This window comes from Pinus tabuliformis, chromosome 6 (genome assembly GCF_031772625.1).
Source record: "Pinus tabuliformis cultivar Carrire ecotype Pingquan chromosome 6, CPIR1, whole genome shotgun sequence".
Classification (NCBI taxonomy): Eukaryota; Viridiplantae; Streptophyta; class Pinopsida; order Pinales; family Pinaceae; genus Pinus; species Pinus tabuliformis.
In genome coordinates, this window is record NC_142292.1 from 429,342,587 (window position 1) to 429,354,586 (window position 12,000).

Here is a 12,000-nt window from a genome sequence, read left to right on the forward strand (position 1 = left end):
AGGGTTTTACATCTCAATGAGTCCACTTACCCAATCAGTGACCAGATTTGGGCCCCCCATAACTTGAATGTGAGAAATGCCTCTTTTCTTTAACAATCTCAATTGCCAATGCCTTCCATTCAAAATTATTATTTGCAGTGTTGTGAACATCTTGATAACATCTCAATTTTATCTCAAAATCACGATTTCTATCATTTGCTTTTCCAAAAAGGTGTGACAATGTTTACATAAATTTTAGGTTGGAAGCGTTACCTATTTTGAAATGCTACATCTTGATATTTATTTTTATAGGAACATGCTATGTAGCTTTCCAATTATTATATGAGTTTCAATTCGTAGTTGTTAAATAAATCATAATAGTATTGGAAAGAAGCATTCAAAAACTTGCTCTGTAATTGTTTTCTTGTGGTTAGAGTACTATCAATACCCAAATGAGTGACATTTCCATCAATTAGTTAGTGTTAGTGACTTAACGTTTAGCCAACATGGAATGTTAGTTTATATGGTCAATTCTGAGTCCATTTAATAACCTCTGCACAAGAGAATAAATACGTGTTTGATATCAATGTACATTACATTAATAAAATTTTACATCACTTGCATTCCTCTCCCTTTTTCTTGTGAATGTTTATGTGGTCATTAACCAACATTGGTATAGAGAAATATTCGTTTAAGCTAGTGATTTCATTGGAGTTTGTGTTGAGCAATAATGATTTGTATTGGTCACCACACATGAGAAGTTATAGACATAAATGTGAGTGTTTCTAACTTTTTAAAGAGACATTTTAAAAGTTTGTAAAGTTCAAGCCAATATTTACCTCAACACAAAGTAGGCATGTAGGTTAGTGAGCATGAGAAAGTTTGGTTGCATGACTAACATGATGATGCACCAACATCACTTATAGATGATAAGGCATCTTGTATCCCCTTGGCCATTTATGATGTGGTCAAGCTACCAAAAAACAAAAATGATGGTTTGGTTTCGTTGGCTATCAATTAGCCACCTATGATGGTTGGATAACTCTCTAAGCCCAATGATGATGACATTTCAAATGCTACATCTATGAAAACATCATGTGCTATTTTTTGTTTTGTTTTGTGCATGTTTAGTGCCTCTTAGGGCATAACATAATTTTTATAATATGTATCTTATGTATTGTCTCAGGGCCATTATTAGAATTTTATGGGTTTGAAATGGTTGGAAATTTTGTATTTATTTCATACCTTAGAATTTTAGTTTTTCAATAGTTTGGTGTTAAATCCCTCTTTAGTACTTTGCTTTAATTTCCGCCCATTGTTTTTTTTGGTTGGTTTATTTAGTATTCTGATGGACATGAGAAAACTACAATTGCCTTATTTTTTATCTTTAATGGACAAAAACATCTTTCCATGCTACATACATCACCATTCTACTACGAGGCTGCTAGGGGGGGTTATCTTTCTGCCAAAGTTGCCTAGGACATGCACCTAGACCCAATTGTCTTCTACAAACATAGGGGCACACAAGCATGATCATAGGCTCAAGCATGTCATTGTATAGACATGGACCTGATCCACTAATATGTTGGATAATGAAACAATTGACCGTTCTACCTAACCTTGCAGTGGACACGTTCATCTTGAATGCTATCTAACCCTTCTGAAAGTGATTCATCTAATTTCTTGTGACATGTTGTTTGCTCCCATTTGGAGAGATTGCAAAATGATTCAATCCATCCCATATCTTGTGACACATTATTTTCTCTCATCTAGAGGTGTTTCAAGATTCAGAGATTTTGTAAGATGCTTGATATTTTATTGTTTAGAATCCACAACCAATCAAAAGGTGGAATTTCATGTTACAATTTAACATGGAAATGAAATCTTAGTAAATACAATAATACCATCTCACTTTCATTGACCCCCACCTTGCTTTCAATCAACCTCATTGTGTTGTGGCCACATCCATCCATCTGATTATGCAATATTCAATGTTATTGCTGGTGGTATACAAATTGTTAGGTTTAATGAATGTCATTGTAAATTATATATACACCATCAAATTCAACTATTCAAATCAAACGATCTGTATATCACCTTTCATAGCACTGAATGTTACAAAGTTTGGTGGATAGAGGTGGTTGTGAATATGAGGGAAATTCTCCACAAATTATTTAAGATTCTTAACTACTGAATAAAGTTGTTTAAATTGATGAAAGGTAACATGCATCTCCCTGACATGACTACATATACTATTCTTAAAAATGGACGATGCAAGGGAAGATACACCCCAAGAGGCCAATAGACTATTGCATGAGATTTTAATAAATGTTTGACATGACACTCTAACATATTCAAAAATGAAAAAAAACCTCTATAAATATATTACTACAAGGCCGCAACACTTCGGGAAAGACTCAATTGTGAGTGATTTGTAATTGATGAAGTTTCAGGATGATTTTTGTAATAATACACTAGCAAGCTATCTGAAATAGGTTTGGCATCATAGGTTAATAAAGTGATACGAGTGGAATTTCCAGGATTACACCTGATTTTATTCTGCTAACACATTTGTCTTAGAGTTTAGTGGGTTGCACATTTGACTAAGGCATCAGTTGATCAATCTAAAATGGATTTGGCTTAACATTAGTGTATTAAACTTGCAACTGATGAAGCAACCCAAAGAAATTTTATTGATATTGTTCACAAGAATAATCTAGAATTGGTTAGATAAAATAGTTAGTGCTTTGCGTTCCATAAAGGTTGAATCAATTTTCGTTTTGAACACAAAATACAAAGATTTCCAAATGCGGAAATGTCACAAACTAGTTAAATGTTTGAACACTATAATCTCAGGTCAATCTACACAGGTTAATTTTAAATTGTCTTTGCCCATATATGTGCATCATATACGTAAACTAATCCATGTAGATATAGGCATGGAGAAGAGATATTTTTGTCAACCTCTCCTCAGCCGCTCTCTGCGGAAATGATGTAAACATGGCAAAACTTGTCAAAAGGGCTCATTAAGTTCTTGCTATCATGCTTCCTAGAGATGCTCACTGAAAAGTAATGGATGATGATTAAATTCATAATTATTTTTCATCTACAAATCCCCCATTCAGCCAAGGAAATTTGTATAGATCATGAAGCAATAAATACACACAATGAGTGGCACTGTGACACAAGGGATGTCATCAATTATTTTAAATCCATCCATGATCAACTTCTTAATACCCACATAATTTAAAGCACCATCCATAACAACCTAGGAAACACTTTCTTCTCCAACCTTAAGTAATGCTTTCCAAATATATTGAAAATATACTTTGTGTTCTTCATTCAACTCATTGTGTCCACTGTTAACAGGATGTTAAAAAAATATCCCTCAATAAAAAAAAATACTACCATATTAATAAGAGACTTGTCTAACATATCTACCCAAGCATGCCTTAAAATCACATGACCTATTTGTTGCCAGGTATCCTTAATATTAGATAATTTGTTTGTAAATATGTGACTTTTTGAAATGCTATAAGATGGTAAAGAGATTTAGGCACACTAAATGGGATAACATCTAAACTTAAAATTTATATAATACATGAAAAAATTATATACACACATGCGCACACCTATGTGCACACTTATATTAACCACTTATATTTTTGTTGACAGAGTACTAACTAAGACATAGTACAATGGGCAAAATCTAATGCTAGTAGAAGCTTCGTGATAACTTTGAACTTCATCTCATCTAAAAAGGAAAGGATAAGAAGTTTCCATTTTAGTTATCTCAAACCTGAATAACTTATGGGCCTTGGATTAATGGGAACAAATGATCAATATTTCTCGTGTTTACATTTCCCTAACACTCCCATGACGTTGAATTTCTAGTTTCACAGGATACCATGTGCCTCATGAGGGGATATATTTCATAGAATGTTTCTACTGGAACACTTCAAATCACCTCATCTTATATCGATCTACTAGAATTTGACATTTTTGTTGGATTGGATTACATTAGCAGTTACTATTGGTTATCAAAAGGTGGATTCTTCAATCTTTCTCATGCAGACACGCTCAGAACAATTGTTAACTGTACACAACAACCAGCTGACATACTGTTCAATAGCTCCCTCATCAAGAGGTTGGATTGCACAAAAAGCAACAGATATTGTTTCTTTTACCCTGAGGCAGGTTTCGGAATTCCAAGTTGCGACAACTATCCTATAGTCGTTCCAACAAACAAAAGCTACAACATTAGCACGGATAAGGATTTCGAACAACTCCACCAAAGAGGATTCCAAATTAAATGGTCTATAAGCGATTACACGTGTAATTATTGTCAAGCAAGTGGGGGAAGATGTTACTGACGATTCTACTCTAATTTTTATTATGGTCACAACCAGAATTATAACACACACTGCATTTGTCCTGATGATGATGTCCACTAGGAAGATTGCAATGATGATGAGAATCTTTTGTGTTTCGCTACATCCATCTATATATATCTATGCTACTTTACGTTATGTTGTGTTAACTATCAATGTTACATTATCTCACACAACACTTTCTTCTTTGTTTGCCTAAAGGATGTGTAATACAATACGGAAAGAGGTTCTCTGCACAGTTCATGGCAGGTAAATTGCTAGTCTTTATAGCCAATCCATTCTTTATGGATGCTTATTTTTCATGTTCTAATGACCATTTCAACTTTATTTCCAGCTATATTTATGCAGTATGTGTTGTGTTTAGCATAGTAGTGGTCTGTTGCATAATGGTTCGTCATCGAAGTTGTTGCTGTCAGAGGAGTTCCCGTGAGCAGCAGCAGAGCATTCGAGTTTTTATGGATCCTGCAGATTCGAGACCTCCCTCGGTTGAGAATTTCTTAAATTATTGCTCATCACAAGCACCTGTTAGGTATTCTTATAGTCAGATTATAACTTACACAAACAATTTGGAACACAAGCTTGGCAAAGGACGTTTCGGAACTGTTTATAGAGGAAAACTTCCCAATGGACATGTAATAGCTATGAAGATTTTGGATGAGTCGAAACAGAGTGAGCAACAATTCATTGCAGAAGTGGCTACAGTGGGAATGACCTGCCATATTAACTTGGTGCGCCTATTGGGTTATTGTTCTCAGGGATGCAAAAGAGCTTTGGTGTATGAATACATGGTCAATGGCTCTTTGGACAAGTATATCCATGGAGACCACAAGGAAGAGATGGATTGGAAACAGTTGTTTTCAATTGCAGTTGGTATAGCTCACGGCATTGCATACCTACATGAAGACTGTAGAAATCGCATCCTGCACTGTGATATAAAGCCCCACAATGTTCTCCTTGACGCTAATTTTTTCCCCAAAGTTGCAGATTTTGGTCTTTGTAAATGTGTTAGAAAACCTGCACAAATGAATCTAGCTAGTAAAGGTTGAACACACAGCTTTGCAGAGCAAAAACACTAAAAGAAAATCGAAAGAAGAAAACAATGATTCATTAGAAAATAGGTTACAATGCTCATGATATAGAATTACTGGGTGAAGATCCCAAGGTAATGCAACATAGTGGTGATCAATGAGAAGACTCAACACCTACAACAAGTTCTAGAGATAACTAGCCAGTTGCGGAGTGAAAGAAGGAGCAAATCAAGGAGTAAATCATGCAGAAGAACTAAACAGTTGCGGAGTTAAAGAAGGTGAAAATCAAGGAGTAAATCATGCAAAAGGAATCTTGCATGTAGTCCCATGCTCTAACTAAGAGTTTGCATGTAGGTGTGTAGTAGTTCCAACACCCCCCTGAACACCACTATGGGGAAAAATAGAAAATGGGCCCTGGCAACTAAGGCCAAAGGTCACCCAAAATATAGTGCAACTTCTACTAAAATTGAGGAAAGAGGGAAAACCTTGTGCAAAAAACCCCCCTCAAAATAAAATGTAATCAAAAGAAAAGAGGAAGAAAAGACAGTTGTTAAGTAACTGTGTCCTTCACTCCAAGACGATCGTGCAGAGAGCGAAACTTCTACTCAGTGAATGTCTTGGTGAAGATGTCTACAGTCTGTTCTGCTGAGGGATAGAACTACAAATCAATGACCCGATCATCTACTAAGTCTCTGATGTAGTGCATATGGATCTCTATGTGCTTCGTCCGCTGCCGCTGTACTGGATCCCTGCAAAATTTGAGAGTGCTCTGGTTGTCACACCAGATGACAATGGGCTTGGGGAACTAGACGCCCAACTCAGTGAGGAAGTACTGTAGCGACAGAACCTGAATGGTGATGTTGACTACTCCTCTGTACTCGGCCTCAGCTGAAGAGAGAGAAATAGCAGCCTGCTTCTTGCTCGACCAACAGATAGAGCCAGATCCTAGACTGAGTGAATATCTGGAGGTGGACTTGCGATCAATGTTGTCTCCTACCCAATCAGAATCTGTGAAGCCAAGGAGATTCAATGCAGTGCCTACTGCATAGTGAATCCCGAAGGTGATGGTGCCCTGCACATATCGGAGGATGCGCTTGGCAGCATTCCAGTGTAGCTCATGCGGCTCTTGCATGTATCTGGAAACTGCCCCTACTGCATATGGGAGATCTGGTCTGGAGTGGGTGAGGTATAATAAGCTCCCCACTAGCTGTCGATAGAGAGTGCTGTCAACTAATGGAGTGTCACCTCCATCCTCAAGGCGGACCCTAGACAGAAAAGGAGTCGGTGCTGGCTTGTAGTCAGTCATGCGAAATCTCTCGAGGAGATCCCGTGCATACTTAGTCTGAGAGAGTTTGATGCCTGTGGCATCTTGGCTGATCTCAAGACCAAGAAAGAAGTGTAATGGACCCATGTCTGTCATCAAGAACCTATCATGCAAGGCCCTCTTGACTATAGTAATGGCTGAATCCGAGCTGCCAGTGATTAGGAGATCATCCACATACAAAACTAAGATAAGAAGAGAATCATGTGTCCTGAGCATGTAAACATTCAGATCAGACTTACATCTTTCAAAGTTTTGTGATAAGAGAAAATAATCCATCTTCGCATGCCAAGCTCTTGGGGCCTGCTTAAGGCCGTAGAGATATTTCTTCAGTCTGCAGACCAAAGATGAATCCTGAATGAAACCATGTGGTTGCTCCATGTAAATCTCCTCTGATAGGTCTTCGAGAAGAAAGGAATTCTTCACATCCATCTGATGTACTTCCCATCCCTGGGTAGCTGCAATGGCAAGTGTAAGGCGTATGGAATCCATCTTTGCTACTGGAGAAAAGGTCTCGTCATAATCAATGCCATGCACTTGTTGGAAGCCTTTAGCTACTAGCCTTTTCCCATCTGCAGCACTCTTGGTCCTGTAGACCCATTTGCATCGGACAAGTTTCCTTCCTGAAGGAAGGGGGACCAGATCCCAGGTCTAGTTCTCAAGGAGGGAGTTATATTCCTCCTCCATGGCAGACTCCCAAGATGGATGCCCAACAGCCTCAGCATAAGACTATGGATCAGAAGACTAAACCAAATGACAATGCCAGGATGGCGATGGTTCAGTGGCAGTGAGGATAAGAGGAAGCTCAATAAACTCTGAGCTAGTCCTCTGCAGATCATAATTATCCCCCACAAGACCATTTCTAGCAGCTGGGTGGTCTTGTGCATATATCTCACGTAAGATCCTTGTTCTCTGATTTATGACAGGGGAATATGATTCACTTCTGGAAGCCCGATCTGGACTTGGATGTGGATCATCATTTGCATGCACTAGATTTGTATCTAAAGACTCTGTCTCTGCATCTACATGCTCTGTATCTGCATCTGAGTGTACTGAGTCATCATCTCAGACATGAGGTAGATAAAAGGTGTCTGCATGTGGCAATTGAGGTGCATGCGAGAGACTTTCCTCAAATTTGACACTTCGCTCAATGATGAGATTATCCATAGAGGAAATTAGGAGCCGGTATCCCTTCACACCATCAGGGTATCCAACAAAGATGCACTCAATGCTATGTGGATCAAGAGCTTTCCTCTTTTCAGAGGGGATCTTGGCCCATGCTCGGGAGCTGAAAACACAGAAGTGGGTGACCTATGGTTTAGTGCCGCTCCAAGCCTCAAAGGGGGTCTGATACTTGACAGACCTATGAGGAGATTTGTTCTAGATATAGTTAGCGCAATTAAGTGCTTCAGCCCATAGCTTATGAGGCAATGACTTAGCATGCAACATGCAGGAAGCCATCTCTTTGAGAGATCGGTTCTTTCTCTCAACAACTCTATTCTACTGCGGAGTGTATGGTATTATGTACTGCAACTGTATGCTGGATTGAAGGCAAAGGTTTCGAAGTGTTGTGTTAACATATTCCCCCCCCATTGTCTGTATGGAGGGCTTTGATCTTTCTCTCTGATTCTGTCTCAACTAGTGCTTTGAAATCTTCAAAGTGCACAAAAACTTCAGATTTGGCCCTGAGAAGATACACCCAAGTATACCATGAGAAATCATCAATAAATGTAAGCACATACCTTGCTTTGTTGATGGAAGGATGAGGAAAAGGCCTGATGAGATCACTATGGATCAGATCTAGAGGAGAGGACGCTCTGTGAGTCTTGCCGGTGTCAAACTTTTCTCTAGGCTGTTTGCCAAGGACACACCCTTCACAAACTCCTTTGGAGAAACTGATATTTGGCAAGCCTTCCACCATCTCATTCTTGCTTAGCTGCTGCATATACCTGTAATTTAAGTGACCAAACCTCTCGTGCCAAAGCCTAGTACTATCATCAACATGCGTAAGCAATAAGGAGGATTCAGGTTCAATAAATTTAGAAAATGTATATAGTCTGGTTCCATTATTTACCTCACCAATTGCAATATTGGAGCTACTATGTAGATCATATATGTTCACTACATCTAGAGTGAATTCCACTCTCTTTTTAGTGCCGGAATGAGTGATCTGATAAACTGAAAATAGGTTTACCGGAAGTTTTGGAACATGAAGCACATCTTCAAAGTTTCCGTGTAAAAGTTCCACTCTACCTTTTCCAGTGACTTCAATAGGTGAGTCATCTCCCATGAGGATGGGAGGTCATTTGCATGCATCCAAAGAGGAATAGACTTCCTTTGCAGCAACCATATGATGTGATGCACTAGAATCTATAATCCATGCATCAGGAAAAGAATTAATTGCAACTAAAGCGTGAAAATTGTTACCTTTCTCGTGTGGCGGATCCTCAGTTTTCTTCTTAGCACCCTGAGAGATGTGGTCCCCAAGGTTGTGCTTCTGAAGGATTTCTGCCATTTGGTCAATTTGTTTCTTCATGCAAGAGGATTCTGGATGGAATCCTCTTTGAAAGTAGGTGCATTTGTTTCCTTTCTTCCCTTTCTCATTTCTCGAGCCGGAGGAGTCATTGAAGGGCTTGGTGTACCCTTCCTTCTTTGGATGGGAATGCGCTTTTCCCTTGTCTTTTTGCTGCTGATTTTTCTGATTTGAATCAGATCTGTGATTTTTATTGTGGCTGCCATCATGCACAGCAAGTGCATGCGCTTTTGGAGGTTTGATTTTCCCCATGCCAATGAGTTTATCTTGCTCAAAAATAAGGGACTCCATAAATTCTTTGAGAGAAGGCATAGTGTAGGATTTACCTGTTGCGAGCCTTACTGAATGAAATGTAGACACAAAGACGGAGTATTCCGATATGAGCTTTGACATAATAGAGAGAACTTGGCGACTCTCCTCCTTGGATTTGTCAATTCAACAACCCTTGAGTTGCAACAATAGATCATTATATTTGGTGAAGAAGTCTTGAATTATGTCATAATTCCATGGATCCAATGACAGCAGCTCCACTTCAAGCAGATGTCCTTTCATCTCATCCTGTTTCCCATAGAGATCTTCAACCTTTTTCCAAATTTCATTGAGAGTATTACAGGCAGATAGATGAAACTGCAACTCTAGAGAGATGTACATGCATATGGATCCGTGGGCCTCATCCATATGGCTGAGGTACTTTGATTTCTCTATGGCTGAAGTGGGTTCCACTTCTGTAACCATGGTAATCCTGTACAACCCTTTATGATGAAGCTATCGAGCCATTTGGTCCTTCCATTCGTGATAGTTGTACGGTGTTAGGATCGATGTTTTGGGAAACTCCATTTTTCTGTCAATCTTCGATCTCCAAGCTGTAATACCTGCAAAATAAAGTACTGGTGCACCTTTTATCTAGCAACCTATGGGCTCTGGTACCATGTAAATGTGTTAGAAACCCTGCACAAATGAATCTAGCTAGTAAAGGTTGAACACACAGCTTTGCAGAGAAAAAACAATAAAAGAAAATCGAAAGAAGAAAAGAATGATTCATTAGAAAATAGGTTACAATGCTCATGATATAGCATTACTAGGTGAAGATCCCAAGGTAATGCACCATAGTGGTGATCAATGAGAAGACTCAACACCTACAACAAGTTTTGGAGATAACTAGCCAGTTGTGAAGTCAAAGAAGGAGCAAATCATGGAGTAAATCATGCAGAAGAACTAACGAGTTGTGGAGTTAAAGAAGGAGTAGATCATGCAAAAGTAATCTTGCATGTAGTCCCATGCTCTAACTAAGAGTCCGCATGTAGGTGTGCAGTAGTTCCAACAGTCTTGCCAAAATATCGGACAGAGAGGAAAGTCACGTCTCTGTGGCCAATAGAGGAACAGTAGGCTATGCTGCTCCAAAGATGTGGTCAAGGCTGTATGGAGTTGTCACTGATAAATCTGATGTGTATAGCTATGGTATATTACTTACGGATATGGTGGGGCGAAGGAAGAACATCGATTATAAGTATCTAGAAAGTAACTCGAGTAAATTCTTCTATGCAGAGTGGGCTTTTAAACAATTGGAAAAGGGAGAGCTTGAAAATCTAAGAAAAGAGGACATGTCAGAGGAAGGCCAAGTCATTGCCAAAAGGTTAAGTTTAGTTGGGCTCTGTTGCATACAGTTCAAGGCATCTCGTCATCCCTCAATGAGCAAAGTTGTCCAGACGTTAGAAGGAGATGTTGACATTACCACTCCTCCATTCCCATTTCCTGTGGACACACCTTTGTAGCGATCTTCTTCTCACCAATTTTCTTCATCAAGTGCTTCAGAGATTCAAATAGTGGATCCCACCAGTAATCAGACTACTGAAACCTCCGAGTAATGTAAATAATACATAGCATAGCAGAAAAATATGCCTGAAGGCGAAGTCTAGAGAAGTTTTCAATTGATTCTACTAGGCATGGTGTTATATCTTCGTTAATTAGCTTCACACACTTTTTAAAATGTGTGTACAAGATTAAATATTTATATTGCTGAACTGTTTCTCAATAATTTAATTTAAAGAGGCGAATGCCCCTCCACTAGATTTTAACATCACCACAATACCCGTTGGCCTATCCCTACTAGATTTTTAACAACATCAAAATACCCGTGGACATATTTAAGAAACACGCACTTCAATCAAAACTATCTACTACATGTGTTGGCATATTTAAATATCTCTAACACATTTCGTTTGGATGTGTTTATTCACGCCTTTTATGATTTATGGTATATTCAATGCTAATTATGGTATTTATACATTTAAAAATTGAATTCCTATAATTCAAGCATGAAAATACCATCTTGATGGACATTTTCATTCCATTTAAACATGCTCGATCCAAAAAGTTTACTTCCATGTTACATTCATTTTTATATTTTGAAAAGTTTACTACCATATTAGATTTATTTATATATTTTTATCAAAATCTACATTATATTTCGTATGAATTTTTTACAATATTTTAGTTTCATTTTCATTTCATTTTCCTACTTATTTAATGTTGGACACCTAATCCTAAATGGGTTAGTGAGGAAGCCGAATAGACCAAAGCAGTCCAAGAGACCTTGGGATCTGAAACCCAAGAGTCACATAATGTACTATAAATGTAAATCTCTTGTTAATAAAAAAATGTATTGAATGATTTATCTTTCCTATTCTATGTTTCCCATGTGTGTTTAACATGGTATCAGAGCAGGCGTATTCCTGCCCTGCATAATTA

The 12,000-nt window shown here is 38.3% G+C and overlaps 1 pseudogene; it reads left to right on the plus strand.

Annotated features, from left to right (window-relative positions):
* The first annotated feature begins 4,572 nt into the window (after positions 1–4,572).
* LOC149259142 (LEAF RUST 10 DISEASE-RESISTANCE LOCUS RECEPTOR-LIKE PROTEIN KINASE-like 2.5 pseudogene) lies at positions 4,573–11,024 on the plus strand (annotated as a pseudogene).
* The last annotated feature ends 976 nt before the right edge of the window (positions 11,025–12,000 follow it).